The 15,716-nt window shown below is 40.2% G+C and overlaps 1 protein-coding gene across 3 annotated transcripts in view; it reads left to right on the forward strand.

Moving 5' to 3' along the window:
- Window positions 1-15,716, forward strand: part of LOC109040867 (transmembrane protein dusky-like) — a 95,968-nt gene that overhangs the window by 39,022 nt on the left and 41,230 nt on the right. Inside the window, exon 1 of one of the 3 annotated variants that reach the window (XM_019056960.2) lies at window positions 11,058-11,371. The exons of the other annotated variants lie outside the window; for them this stretch is intronic. The gene's annotated coding sequence lies outside the window, so the exon portion shown is untranslated. Of the gene's footprint in view, window positions 1-11,057; window positions 11,372-15,716 lie in introns of those variants that run through there. 3 annotated transcript variants of the gene reach the window in all.

The raw sequence follows: 15,716 nt of genomic DNA on the forward strand, positions 1-15,716 counted from the left end.
GTTGGTACAGACGTGCGGATTGTTTGGAGAAAAGCGAGAAGTGATAGTGAAAGCAAGGCGATTGTAAAGAAGATCAGATCGGATGAGATAAAAGGAGTAAAAACGGAGGATAATGGTGGCGTGGAGCGAGTAATGATTCGCGGCGGGCGCGCGGCATGGCGTCGCGCCGAGCGCGGTGGGTGACGGTCGGCGTCGTTGACGTCGTCGCGGCGGCGTCGCGACGGAGCTGGAGGACGCGGACGTCGAGCGACGCGGATAAAGAGCTAAACGCAACGATGAACGAGGACAGAGACGGACCAAATCGGCCCGGCCCCCGGCTCATCCTCCCCGTTCCGTTTGGGGGCTCCAGCTATGCGGATTCCCCGATGTTGCCAACTTATCGCCTTAAAGTTATTCCAGGATAAGTAAGAATGGAGTTAAAACATAGGTAAACAAGGCTAAAACATTAAAAACTACTAAAAAGCAGGACGTTTTGAGCTGTTACTAGCTCATTTTCAGCTGCAAAAAACACAAACAAATAAACAAAATTGAGTGACGACCTGACCCCGGCCATTATCACGTACCTAACCACTGGATTTGTACGGAACATCCGAGGCATTTATTTTTTTGTGTTTTTTGCAGCTGAAAATGAGCTAGTAACAGCTCAAAACGTCCTGTGTCTTAGCGTTTTAATGTTTTAGCATTGTTTACCCATGTTTTAACTCCATTCTTATTTATTCGTATATTGGGCTATGTTTGTTTGTTTTATCGTTGTTTATTCTAGGTTTTGTCCTGATCCTGGGAAAGGGGAAGATACATCTCGACAGAATCAGTCTTACTGAATTTGACGTTGTCCACTTCCTTTCATATTTCATTTTTTTTTACATAGAACTGAACAACTTATCACCATATACATAGATTAACTCACGGGGGACCACAGAGCGGGCCTCTGGAGGTTCGGCCATTAGCGCTTAGGGGACGCACCCCCTGGCATTAAAATAGCCCGAATTCAATTTTGCTAGTAGACTTTTTAAACATGTGTACTGAAAAAGTGCATGAAATTTGCTCAAGATCAGTGCCTTTACAATTACAACAGTTCTCATCTTAAAAGAATATTTTACGTGGAGACTTGAACGCACGGCTAGAAAAGTAAGGAATAATCTTTGACGTCTGCTGATTCCTATACTAATGCTTGCCGTTGAACTTTATCGTCCTATTCTTGAACTTTGCTCATTCCAGGACATCTGAAAACATATTTATGTGTGTGTTTGTGTTTATCAAATGACTGGCTGATGCAAGGACGATATGTTTTATTAATAGAGACCTCGCACTTCTATCCTATAAATGGCATCAATTTACTCTTAGAAATTAACGCTTAAATTGTCTCTGCGGACTGATTATCGGAATTTGTACTCAAAACTATGGATATAGGGGAAACGGGTCCTTGTTCGTCTATCAATTCTAATTATCAGCTCGCTGATATCGTGCTATATGCAATAAACTTTGGATAATTGTACCTAAATTCCTTATTGAGGATCGTGTATGCAGACAGTCCAAGAAGCCTAGCTCAGGATCACAGGTGTTACTATCAAAATACTCCATCCAAATGTCGAAGTCAAGTGCTGTAATTGTCATTGTCATTGAATAAGCTAATCACAACCCCTGACCTTCACATTTTGATGGCTAGCTTTGATAGTGTGACACAGGCTGTAGCCACTGTCAGGGGCCTCCGGAACTTCCGGAAGAGCGGTCGTTCTTTTGGTGATGGTCGAAGAACGAACGTTGACTTTAAGTGTCATTTGCGACAAAGTAGCCCCAAATGACAACAACGAGATGCAGTAACGGCGGAACAAAGAACGAAAAAGCAGAAGCCGGCGCGGTGCGTCCGACGTAACCCGATCGGACAAAGAACAAGCCCGGGTGCCCGAAGAGCGAGACAGTTTCGGGAAACTGGAAAGTGACGAGGTTGCGCTTACAAGCTGCGGACGCAACCTCCAGCCGCGGTCAATCATCGTTCGGCGCCGAAGTTGAAGACAGGGGGCCAAAACCGAGGGGAGAAGGGGGCGGTGGGGTCCAAGCACAGGTCCGGTCGTTGGGTTTTGGGGTTCGGGGCGTTTGGGCTCCAGGATAACGGTACTGTTTACTCTGTGACGTCAAGCATAGCAGGAGGAGAGAAAGTTGTGGCGAGTGGCGACCGTGGCGAGCTCTCGGAGAAGCATCTTGCTCCGCCTCCCCCTTCGTCCCCCCTACTCCCCCCCCCCCCGCCGCGAGCATCAATCCGGTTGCTTCGAGATAATCCACCGTCGCACGGTGGAACAGGTGAAGTTGAGGAGTTTGCCTCCATGCTGAAAACTACTGAGGAGTAACCCCGCATAAAAATTCGGATAATGACAATTTTTTTCTCATAGGTAGACTGCTTATTAAGAGGAGGGGAGAAACACTAATCCCTCAACCCCCGCGTAAAACACTCCGGAGTTGAGTAAAACGTTTAAAAGAATAATAAAAAATGGAATAAAATTGTACTTTTTTTAAAGAAAAGTAATAATAATATGAATTGAACAATATGAGTAACAGGTAGGTAGAATAGTGGTAGGTCCGCATTATTCTCAACGGAAATCAAAGCTTGAAAAAACCAAAAATTAATAGCAGAGCTTCAAAATTAACTCAAGTTTAAGAGATTTACAGAGGAGGAGCGGGGTGGAGGATAGTGGTGCTCGGCTCAAGCGGATGAATCGGAACTACTTTGCTAATAGGGTTTCCTGAAAAACTTGTACAGGTTGTCGTAACTGAAATATTAAATTTTTGTACTTCTGGTTTTGTTTGCTCCTCAAAATGATAAAAACTGAGCACTATTCTACCATTTTGTTACTTTTTGAGAGAATTTATGAATATTTTCCCCTTAAATCTTGACACATACTAAACAGAATCATGAAAAAGGTTCTATGAAAATTTAAAAAAAAAAAATCAACGAGTCCTCGAGGAAATTCACATGTTATCAGAAGAAATCTGGCAACGTCTTAAGATGAATACGGCGTCATTTGTTAGCACGGGAGTATGAGAAACGATTAAGCTCATTCATCATGCATCCCATTAGGCCAGCCGACGAGTAGGCATTAATGCATTATACTTCCACGTTTCACCCTAAAAATTTTATAGTGGACGAGATGAAATTGGTTGCTGGACCAGTAATCAATATTTTTCATCTTCGTTGAATGCAGGCGTCCAACCTGCAGTGAAAGCAAAGTGCGAGATTAATCTTTATAAAATTATCTTCGCCACAATTTAACTAAAGAAACGCCCTTGTCGACTTGTATGCAGAACAATTTTTTGGGGGTATTTCGTGTGATTTTTCTTATTCTTGCCCTTTTTGGATTATTCGATAAAAGCTGCACGCAAAATTATTAGATAGTGCTGCGATGTAAGAATTAAATACGAGAGAAAATCTTAGAACACCGCAACCTTCATACGTGTTTCCGTGCTCTGCTCGTAACATTCTTTTTACGTGACAGTTGCGCTTTCCGAGGGAAAAGTTAATCCTTTAGAATTAAATCAAAGACGAAATTCTACAAACCGCTCATGACACATCCATTAGAATTACATGTAGAGCTAAATCCTATAATAATTCATTCATTTTTGGTCAATGTCAGTCACTATTCATCATCTCCAACTAATTATGATAAGAGTCCACGCCAAATAAGTTTACGCACTTCTAGACTGCGACAATGATCGCCTGCCGTCACTTTTACATGTAAAATTAATGCAAAAAGCAAGATGGCGGATCTTCTGTCGCAGTCTAAAAGTGCGTAAACTTATTTGTCGTGGACTCTATCATAACGAGAGATAAACTAAGCAAGTTCATCAAATTGGCCTTTGATTGTCAAAGCAATCACTCAACGTATCGTTTATTTACGAACACCAGGCACCAGGCAAAGATCAAGCCCTTAACTTGCTGTATTAACATTTACACCACAGGAAGTCATTACGGCGGATATCTTCAAAAAAAGTGTGTATACCTCCTTAATTTCAGCAAGTGTCTGATTCCCAGGCGATTGCGATAAGTACATCAATTAAATTGCCATCCGGGATTTTTTGCGGATAATATGAGGGAATGGGCCTGTTGCAAATTTTGCTAGAGCAAATATAAGAGTTGTTTCCTACAGATGATGCTTCAAAAATCACGATGGGCGCATCGGCAAAGTCTGAAATGCACTCATAACTTCACAATCTGCGTAAGAAATTTGCGTTTTTTTGAGCTTCCCGCTTCAAAAATGATACTACGGCACAGGTGAACATTTTGTTAGAAGAGTCGTTCCATCGTCGGCAATGTTCATCATGGCCGACGCTTCCGCAGTTCCGCGCGTAATTCGAGGTGAGTTCAGGGTCAATCAAGGCGGGCGAGGAAAATATGAACGTAAACACGCCGATTGTTATCTGGTCTAATGCTGTTCAGGTGTTATCTCGTCTCATCATACGTGTTTTGGCGAATTGGCGTCGGCCATGATGAATATTGCCGACGATGGAACGCCTCCTCTAACAAAGTGTTCACCTGTGCCGTAGTATCGTTTTTGAAGCGGGAAGCTCAAAAAACCGCAAATTTCTTACGCAGATTGTGAAGTTATGAGTGCATTTCAGACTTTGCCGATGCGCTCATCGTGATTTTTGAGGCATTATCTATAAGAAACAAATCTTAGTTTTGATATAGCAAAAGTTTGCAACAGGCCCATTCAGCGAGCGGATCACTGTGTGTCGTGCGCACGGCACCGGGCGGGACGGCACGGCGCGGTGTCGGCATGAGACCCAAGAACAGTGGGTTACTCAGTCAGTCAGTCAAGTGATTTCTCGTTAGCTCGGGTGCCGTGCCTAATAAAAAACCACACATCTTCCCGAGGATTCCTATTGGAGTTACGTGGGTCTTACTTAGCGGTGCTCATAACGCTACCTCTCCTTCCTCCGTGAGCCTGAGCATTCCGGTTCTCACTGTCTTCATTATTTTAAATGAGATAAAAATACTTAACAATGCCCCGACGGAGATAAAAGCAGGCACCAGGCGCATCGTAGAGCAACTTGTAATTTATTTCCCATTTTGTTCCGAGCTCGTGCTTATCCGTCCCTCATCTACGCTGAATTTGGACCTTATTCTCACTGGATTTCGGGGAATTTAAGGCACCGCGCATGGGACTGCGTCGGGTTGCGTACGTTTGTGGCGCGTATATGCTAATTTAAAAACGTGAAGAAAATGAGTTTGGACTTTCAGTTTTATTCTGGGTTCGAGGAGCACTGGAAGAATTGTTAAAGGGAAAAAGATGGTGTTTGTCTCTTATTATTTATCTCCAATTACTGATCATATACAAATAGTATTGATTTGGCTTTATTCTATTCAAAAAATGCTTGAAAATAAAATCAACTGGACTGCACGTGAGGTCTAAACGGAACGATTTCAGTCCTCCATACTGAGCGCGTTTAAATACTCAGCAAAACACCGCGTCAAAATTTCAAACCATACTTTAAGGCCTGGGTACACGCTCAAATTTCCATTAATTTCCGATCAAATGGTGAGTAGAGCGCACCATGTACCATCAAATTTATACGCCTGCAAAAATTTGACCGCCTTTTTGTCATCATTTTGATCGAAAATCGACGGAAATTTGAGCGTGTATCCAGGCCTTTATGGTGTGTGCAATCATGAAAACGTTTAGAAATGAATAATTTTTGAAGCTTGCAAAAACGCCGGTAATAAAGAACGCCTTCTCCCTCTCCATATCAAAACGAAACAGCTATCCTGGACATTTGGGCAAACTTTATCTTAGTTTTTCTCAATTCCACGATAGTGTCAAGCCGAGACTCTTGCGTAAAATATACCGGTGAGATGTCGAAAATCAAGAGATGACAACAAGATGGGTCTCTTGAGCTCACACGGCTCTTTGATACCACTATTCGTGCTTTATGGATGTGCTTGAAGTATCATCAAAATTGAAGGCGAAATGAGATATCTGGTCTTGACTCCAACTTTGTGCCGCACTTTAGGACGACCTTTTCCCATTGAAAGGAAAAAACAACTATCCCCGATATTCGAGCATATCTATGGTAAAACTGCAAAACCATACAACTTACCTTGCGACGTTGTAGATTTCTCAATGTATTTTGATTTTCCCGAAGATGATTAACCGTGACAGACACAGAGTTCAGTTATTTGGTGTTTTCATGCATCACCGGATTTCTCACTTGTGAAAGGTTCTTAACGAGAATCCAATTTTGCTATCCACAAATTTTAGACCCCTCAATCGATCCCCCAAAATCGAAAAAAAGGCAGAAAATCGACTATTTTGTTTCTGGCCGATAATTCAGAATCCATTGAGGTCCCGGGTATTTTTGCGGCACTCACTTGCAAGTAGATAAAATCGCTATTATTATTAATCCAATTGGAAATGTGTGCAATAAAAAATGTGTCCATCCCAGGGTGCCACCCCCAAAAAACCAAAATTTCGTTTTTAAGGTTTTTTGCTGGCGACTTCTTCCAAGCAATTTTAAATGTAAGTGTTCCCGCCCGAATGAAAGTAGACTTAAAATTCTACGATTTTAAGTATCAACTTTCTCTTCTAGGCGTAACCAGGCGGTGCCAAGGACATGCCAAATGTACGGTAGCGAATAGCATTTTCCGGGGCATGCAGTGTATCTCACGTTGTATATTTTACACATGGTACTAACATGCTGCTGATTTGGACTCAACATTTTTCCATGTTGGCACCTTGTTGGTGCATATTGGTGCCAAAAGAGTACTTCGTTTCACTTACCAACATGATAGTATTTAGCTGGGTGCGATTTGGCAATTGACGTTCATTCTGCATAAAGTTGAGACTAATCCCTCAAGCCTAGATCGAGCATCTATATTCACGGCTGCATTGCATGAATACACTCATCGCTGCACCAGTTTCGGAGCACATTGAATGCGTGCCCACACGTTGTGCACGGTCGCCGCTCTATGCGCAAACCGCACACCACGATTTCCTAAAGCAAGTAACGCAGCCGTCTCAGACGAAATGGAGTGAGGCCCCATTCAAACCGTTGCACTTTAACTGTGATTTTCAAATCAAGCATCTCACCCTCTGAAACAAATTTTTAAGAATATATCTGCCAGGGTATGAATATTTTCTACCCTCAACAGGGCCGGATTAAGGGGTGGCCACATGGGCCGCGGCCCATGGCGGCAAAATGAAGGGGGCGGCAAATTTTGCAATCTTTTTTAATGTAGGTATCAAAAAAAGAGAGATAAAATTGGATTTAGAAAATAAATTACGAAAGAGGAGAGACGACAAAATCTCTCATTTCCTGAGATTAAAAGTATAGTAATTTCTAATTTTGTCGTCTTTCGGTGATACAAGAGACAACACCTTCAATTAGTCGAGTTAAGAGAGAAACCAAACACGCAATTTGACCTGGAATGGAGCGGCGCGGAGGTCGGCATGAAACGCGTATCGCCTACAAGACCGCATGAATACTTCACGCATTGCGTCAAACACGCTGCGGTCGGCTTGAAACGCATAGCGCGTACAAGACTGCATGAATACTTCACGCATTGCTCCAACACAGTGCGGTCGGCGCGGCGGCGGCGGAAAGTAAAATCATTAACCACATTTATGTTTGTTCTTTCATAATTTGTCGTTCGTTTTTTTGCGATGTATTGATTATTCTGCCATTTAAACCTATGGTAAAGAATCTATTATTAAGGGGTTCGCTGCGAACACCCTGATTATCGATCATTTTCCATAGGTTTAAATAACATATAACCATCGATATATCGCAAAGCACGCCACGCCACTGATTGTAGTTACGGCGTTTTTCCTGTACGGGGCGAAAATTGGGGATTGGGTCGTTCTATGACTTTGACTCAAGTCAGAAGACTTTGAAAACAGGTGGGAACTGGATCGTCAAAACTTACTGGATACTTTGCACGTCAAAGACGGCACTACTTGCAACCTTTTTTCAGTTTTAGTAAAAAACCTACTCTATACCCTGATAATCGCTTTTGTAAAACGAGTTATAAAAAACGATTGGCAAATTTTTAAGTCAGTTTCAAATTGAATTTTTGGACGCACAATTTTATAGTGTACAAGTTTTCTCAATACAGGCTCAATCGTAGCTCAAAAATTTGCCAGTATCTCAACATTCTAAGAGAGTCTTCAATCTTTTTGATAACACATATAATTTTAATTGATCTTGAAATCTTTTTTAACTAGAAGAGAGGATGCTTGAAAAAAACGGATCTTTATTGTTGTAAGACATTTTACATTTTGAGGAAAAGTTCTCACTTTATTACGAGTCACCATCCTCCTCTCTTTTAACCTTAAACCCTCGCAAATTTTCCTCTCTATTATCGATTACTTCCATTTACCATGACGATATCGTGCTTTTACAGACGTTTTAAAACCTTTATTGACTGAATATTGCTTTGCGTTACAATTCCACTCCCCCGTTTCTGAGACATGGTTGTCATTAAACGAGGAGCATGTTTTGATTTCTCCCAGGCCTAAGGGATATAGTTCGACAACGCGTGTTGTGAAAGGCAACAATGCTGGTACAGTTCATCCTGTAATTGCTTGTCATAAATTCATGTGAGAGGTTCACCTACATGTTTAAATTCTTTGGATCTGGAAAAAGTTTCACCACGTTTACGGCACAAGCCAGAGCGGGATGAATATTCATCGCGTGGTAGCCGGAGGTGCCGAACTTTGCAAGAGACCTCTCCACCGATAACGCCTCGCCGTTAGCTTAAAGGTGGTCAGTAACTTACTATATGACGAGGTGCGAATAAAATTAAAGAAATTAAGGGGCTATTTCATGATCTTTTCTCGTGAAAATGCATCAGGATTCAGACAGTATTTACATATTTTCTTGCGCGGCAAGTTGGACCGCGTTAAACAGAAAGAAACCAAGCCACAATACTGCCGTGCTAAGGAAAAACGCCGTATGAGCCTTCAGACGTTGCCAAGTTTCCTTCGATAAAAACCGAATTTACTGGGAAAATTGTAAATATTTCTCCCCAAAATTTTCTGACTATTTTGTACACAATTTAATCTAAAATATCTAAAAATTTAAAAGAAAAATATGCATAAATTTCGCCAAAAGTACATGTCTTATCAAGGGAAATTTGGCAACTCTCGAATGTTCATACGGCGTTTTTCTTTAGCACGGCAGAATAACTTTTGCCAAATTTAATCGGGCATTTTGATTTTTACATAAAAACGGTTGTATGGATATTTGTGTAAATTTCAGTGAGTTTCGTGCATAACCTGGAGTACACTCCTTAAAATTTTCAAAGGAGTCCATACAGAAGCTCTATCGTAAAAAATTAAATTGTCCAGTTTTTGGTAATAGCTGATGTGGATAACGACTCTTGTGGATAACACCCTTCATCACTAGGTGTCTTGTACTGATTAAAATCTGTAAACCTTACTCACGATAGTTTTCCGTTTTCCGTACGATCATTTTCTTTGAGCGCAGATATTTTTATTATAAAAATAATGCGCGGCAAACTTTTAATTTTTTAAATGAAATATTGTATTTGATTTTTAATCTTATCAATATTGCAAGGCTGCAATGATATAATTTTTGACGAGCAAAACACTGTTGGCATTTAATTCCGTGAGATTTCAGGAAGAGTAAGTTTATGAGGAAGAAAGATCCTCTGAGAGTTTTCCAGTTTTTTCAGTTCATGTAACCATTAAGACCTCAGTGTCAGTTAGTAACGTATATCATTAGTTAAATGGAATATTAGTGGCTCATATTCTATCGCCGAAGTCGGAGAATTGATAACTATTTCTCAGTGTGTCAAAAGCCTTAAAAACCTAAAGACGTCGCCAATTTTCCAATATAGGAATTTTTTTAAGTGAATTTTCCAGCTAATTTTCCTCTTCTTCGAATCCAGTATTCTTCATTAGCACTGAAATGCTTCTCTTAGATTCAACCTCTTACTTGAAATATTCTACTCTTAACCTCTACTACTAAAATGAACCTCCTACTTGAATTATTTTTCTACGCGTAACCGATGTTTTTCTTCGACTATTTCTGACGTTTCAGAGGAAATTGTTGTATCCGTTCTATAACAAAGTTTTCCTCGTGTGAATAAGGCTGGAATGCACCATATGCGGTTCTTGATAAAAAAAATGAATAGAATTTGACAAACGTTCGCATATATTAATTCCCTTCTTCGAAATGAAAAAAAACCCTAGCTCATCCCATTTTTTTCTTCTTCTCTGAAATAAAAACCTGTTCCAACTTTTGAACTCAAAATAAAACACCCAGCTTGTATCCCAAAATCCCTCTCAGCCGCACTCGAAAAAAAGTCTCTTAAACCCAAGGTCCAGACTCCTAAAAAAATTTAAAAAAAAAAAAATCGCCTTGATTCAATCTGATTTTTGCTTGAATCAAGGGCGAAGCCTCTTTACCTAACCGAATTTTTTTTTGGATTCAGGAAAAATTCGATTGAATGAAGAGTATTTTTTCTTGTCGATTTTTTGAAGAATTCGGGCTCTGCACTGAAAAAAAATTCTCGGCGTTTTTACCAAGGTCCGTTGATACCTTTACCATCTTACTTTTTTTACCAATTATTGGTAATTTTACCAAGACAGACTGGTAAGCTTACCTAAAAACATGTATTTTTACTGCTTTTTTCAGGTAAGAATACCACTTTTATTGGTAATCAATTCCCGGTAACTTTGCCATTTTATCTCGGTAATTTTACTACAGTCGATAAAAAATGTTGGCGTTTTTACCAAGGTCCAGTAAAATTACCGAGAAAGTTCATTAATTTTACCGAGATTCTCGGTAAAATTACCAATTCCATAAATGGTAATTTTACCAAAAAAAAACTGGGATCAAATAGAGCCCAAAATTCTTGGTAATTTTACCCTTTTCTTAGTAAATACACCGAGATTTTTTTTTCAGTGTGGATCTAAGAGACACTAAATCCAGGGCGCTGCCGGCGAGCGGCAACAGTGGCGCGCTCTGAAAGTTCGCGGCTGCGTCTCGGGTCGAGGTGATAGGATGTTTGTGCACGGATCCTATTTACCATGTGTGGGTAGGAAGAACTGGAAGAAAGAAAGTTCGCCGTGAAGCCTCTCCTCTACGGTGCCGGGACGGAACGCACCAGTTCTTTCTCTCGGAGCCTAACCTCTCCCTCGGCCATGCCGCGGCTCATCCTCCGGACGCCTCAATTCATTAGCGGTTTTAATTTTAATCTCGCCGTTGACGTCGTCGTCGTGTTGGTCGCGTCACTTAGCGCATGTGGTCTAGCGGCTCTGCACAGTTTCACGTCCGTACTTTATTCAGCCGCACCACCTTTTTTGCATTGTCGTGGATGATACCCGGACGTGGAGATATTTCCCGGATTTTCCTGGTGAGTGGGTCAGTGGTACTAGTCACAAAATGGGTCAATTTTGCTACACTGGAAAAAAAAAACACATTGGATCTAGAGTCCAGACTCTTGAAAACATTGACAAGAAAAAATACTCTTGATTCAATCGGATTTTTGCTTGAATCAAAACGAAATCCGCTTAAATTAAGAGGCTTGGTCCTTGATTTAAACTAGATTCTGATTGAACCAGTAGTACTTTTTCTTGTCGATGTTTTTAAGAGTCTGGACTCTAGATCTAATGTGTTTTTTTCTTCCAAAGTAATCTATGAGCTTAAACCAATAGATCACAATCCTGAAAATAGCACAACTTACTCGTCGTGTTTGAGCTTACAGATCAGCAAAAAGAGTAAGATCTCTGTAAACGCCAGGTTCCTACGTTTAATATTACTAGAAATACTGAGCATTAAAAAAATACAGCACATGCGACATCCAGTACAAGGGTGCATACCATTGTTTCCTCTATCTTGATAGCATCTTTGTTTTAAAACTTCGACCAACCAGTGCAAATTAAAGTTCCTTTAAACCAAACATAGCGCAATTTGGATTTCGATTTTCTCCCTTTTTTTAGACTTCATGGATGTCACAAACGAGCAAAAAGGCTGATTTAAACCGGTTGCAAAGATTATGAACTGGAATGTACCAGAGAACTGAGGCACGACGGAGAATAAACAAAATGAGGAAATGTAGGAGGAAATCCGAAAATGAGTTAACTAGAGATTACAAAAAGGTTACTGACTGTGTAATCTTCTTGACAGTTTAAGACATCCATGATCCCAAATGGCGCAGCTGACGGCACAAAGGGACTCAAGTGCAAATGTCTGCATCATAGATTGATGAAACACGGGTTGCAGAAACCATGGTATGCATCACTACGATGGATGACGTCATACACCGTGTTCTCTGATGAGCGATATCTACGTCAATGCCGGTCGCAGATTCTTGAGGTTTCAACAGATCTCACATCCATAATTTTGGCCACACCTAAGTTTAAAACATCCAATTACGATTATGTGACCAACGCAACCGACCATCTAACCATTTTTCTCGGCCAAATCCCCCCCCCCAAATCTCCCCAATTTTTTTGCATCAGTTTCTATAGATTGCTTTCGACGTGCAGACTCTACATGATTTTTATCTCTTCTAACTCAACCGAACAGATATCTTCAAAAAAGGAATAAGTAAACACCAGGAGAAGGCAACGCTTTACACGTTTTCAGGGCATATCGATATGTTTGAAGAAGTCAAGGTGTGAAGTAAGATCTGTGCTACGGTACTTACACCTATTTCCATACTGTTTCTTTGAAACTCAGCGCCATGCAGTGGGTTAAAGTCAAATACTGAGAGATTGTATAAAACGGTAGTTTCGTTGCCACTTGTCACTTCGTTAGATACATATGATTTTAGTGTCACATCACTTTTCTTGAGAACCCAGCCAACTTTTTATTTTAAAGACTAACATTGGTGTGTATTTTCATTGCCTTATAATGCCTCGTCAACTGTGAGCAAAATGTATAATGATTGAAACCTTCTAATTATTTGGAATTGATTTGGAGGTAGGCATTTGTTTCCTCGGTTAGAAATACGGCAACAGTGTTTGTCGTTGTTATCCAGTCTAATTAGCGTATTGTTTGCTACTGGACGGTAAACCTTTCCTCAAAACTGTTATTTCTGATTTTTTCGTTTCTCATCATGCATATGAGTAAAGGACATCGTATAAAACACCAAGTTAATGTAAGTTGACCAGCACCTCAATGAAGCCCCTCTAAGTATCTTAAATTGCAATGCATGTAAAAGGGATTGGACAAGCAATGGACATTTATTCTTACGAATGTGAATGCCACTTAAAATCATGTATACATTAATTTGAAGTTCACGATTTTTGCACTAATTATTCAAAACGCCATTAGAGATTGAGTTTATTCCTTGGGAAAATAAAATAATAATGTAGCTAATGCAACTTCTTCTATAAGTATAACCCTCAACATAGTATAAACATATGATGAGACATGTTGAGGGAATTTTATGCGCTTCAAGGTACTTCCTGGTAAAATTTATAAAAAAATTCGCAAGGTTAGGTTGTAAAAAGTCTTCAGGATTTTTTTGTGTAAATTTGATCTCCAGTCTACTTCAGAGTTTCATCTGAAGGTCCTTCTTCTAGCACAAAATTTTACTTCAAGTCCATATTTTAAATCTTTACCACCAATTTTCCTCTCTGAGAGCAAGTCCATGCAGATTATTATTATTTTTTCTTTATTTAATTTTAAAAAAAGTCTAGCACAAGTAGACACTATGTAATGCGGGAATAATAAATAGATAGAGTGGATAGTCTAAAATGTTTAGGTAAGACATAGATGCAGATGGACACTTTGCCACGGGATGCTGGAAGCAATAAATGAGAGAAAGAGAGGAAGGAAGGAAGAGAAGTGGGCACGTGAAATTTCTCGCAACAGTGAAATAACTGGGTAGGCGCATTTAAAGTGTTAATTGTTTCTCGCCATCTAACTAGCCTCTGACCCACTCACAGCTTCCAGTGTTGCAGAATTGTGCAAATCAAATTTATGATGGTCATAGTTTTTTGCTAAACAGAATAAATGCAGCATCAACACCATTCGGTAAGATTCTATGAAAGAGAGCTGAAAATTTATTTTGAACGGATTCAGAAAATTTCTGAATCCATTCAAAATAAATGGGAAATAAATAAATATATCTTTCTAGCCCATTTAATGGGCTAGAAAGAAAATTCTCTGACCCCCCTCCCGTAATTTTTCATTTTTAGAGCAGTTTGTTCTGCCGTTCTACTGGGTCGATTTCTATGATTTTTGCGGCTATCAACGGTTGATAATCTCTCAATGAGTCCACTCTATTCAGAATTTATTCAAAGGCCTAGGCTCCTCCATATTACGTGATAAAATTTCAAATTCTCCCATCTAAAGAATGTAAATTTTCATTTTTTGTCACAGTTCGTCCTACAAATCTATCAGGTCAATTTCCATGATGTTTGCGACCATTGGTATAGGAGTCCCTAGATGAGCCTGTTTAATTCAGATTAACTCAAGGAATCCACAAAGCGGGTTTCTGGGGATTATGAGCCGCATGGCGGTCAGGGGGCACACCCCTTAGCATTAAAATAACCCACATGTGATTCTTACTGGATATGCTTTTCAAATATGCGCTGAAAATGTGTGCATGAAATTATGCTTCAAGATTTGTGCCTTACAATCTCACAACATACCTCATCCTAAAATAATAATTTACTCGGAGACTTTCACGAACGGCTAGAAATGTAAGAGATATACCGCGTCGTTTGCTGATTCCTACGCGCCATTGAATTTAGAGGAAGATACTTGATCCTTTTATGGACTGTGTTATATTTTACTTATACGTGAATCTGTGGGGCACTTTTGAAAAAAAATATTTTTCAAGCGTACTACTAAATAAAATTCTCAACTCATAAAATGACCCAAGATGAAGAGTATTTTCACCCACATAACAGGTCATTAAATCTCGATAAAGCTCAAAATTTCAATTTCACACAGATAGATTGGCAATCCACAGCCAGGAGTGTCTAAGTCAGCCATTTTTCTGCAACACGTATGAAGGACCATACGAAAAAAGGGTATACAAGTGTATTTGTTACTTACGAGATTGCGCAGCGTTCGATGAATTGCATTTCCAATCAATCAATAGTTTTTTTTGTATGCTCCTATTCCAAATTCATGAGGTAATTTTTCTAAATATTCTTTTGCAGGAATAACTGCAATTTTACTGGAGTAAAATAACGGAGAAGTTGCACAATATTCGCAACACTAGTTGGACATGTGCCCCCACACATTGGCCATAAGTAATGGCATGGCGTGCTGTGCATAGCGAGATATCGAGTAATCTGCCATTTAAACCTGTAGAAAAGGATCGACAGAAAGGGTGTTCGCAGCGAACACCTTAAAAATCGATATTTTACCATACCTCAAATGGGTAAATATCGATAATCGATTAATGAAGCCTCGCCACTGATCATAAAATGAGTTTTTATGACGATGATCTGGCACGAGGCAGCGGATTCACTCCTAGCCACCATGCCGGTCCTTTTCGCTGTGTGATTCATGCATTCCAAGGCGCGGTACACCACCTGCTCCTCATCACGCAATTTTCGCTGTTGTTGCCGCGCCCTGCTTGTCGTCGCTTGGCCGATTTTTGTTTGTTGGCTCACGTCTCTCGGCTCTTCGGTTTTCGGCAAGATTATCATGCTGCCGTGCTGAAGAAGAACGCCGTATGAACCTCCAGGCGTTGCAAAATTTCCTTTGATAAACCACGAATTTCCTGGTAAACT

This window comes from Bemisia tabaci, chromosome 5, assembly GCF_918797505.1.
Source record: "Bemisia tabaci chromosome 5, PGI_BMITA_v3".
NCBI lineage: Eukaryota > Metazoa > Arthropoda > Insecta > Hemiptera > Aleyrodidae > Bemisia > Bemisia tabaci.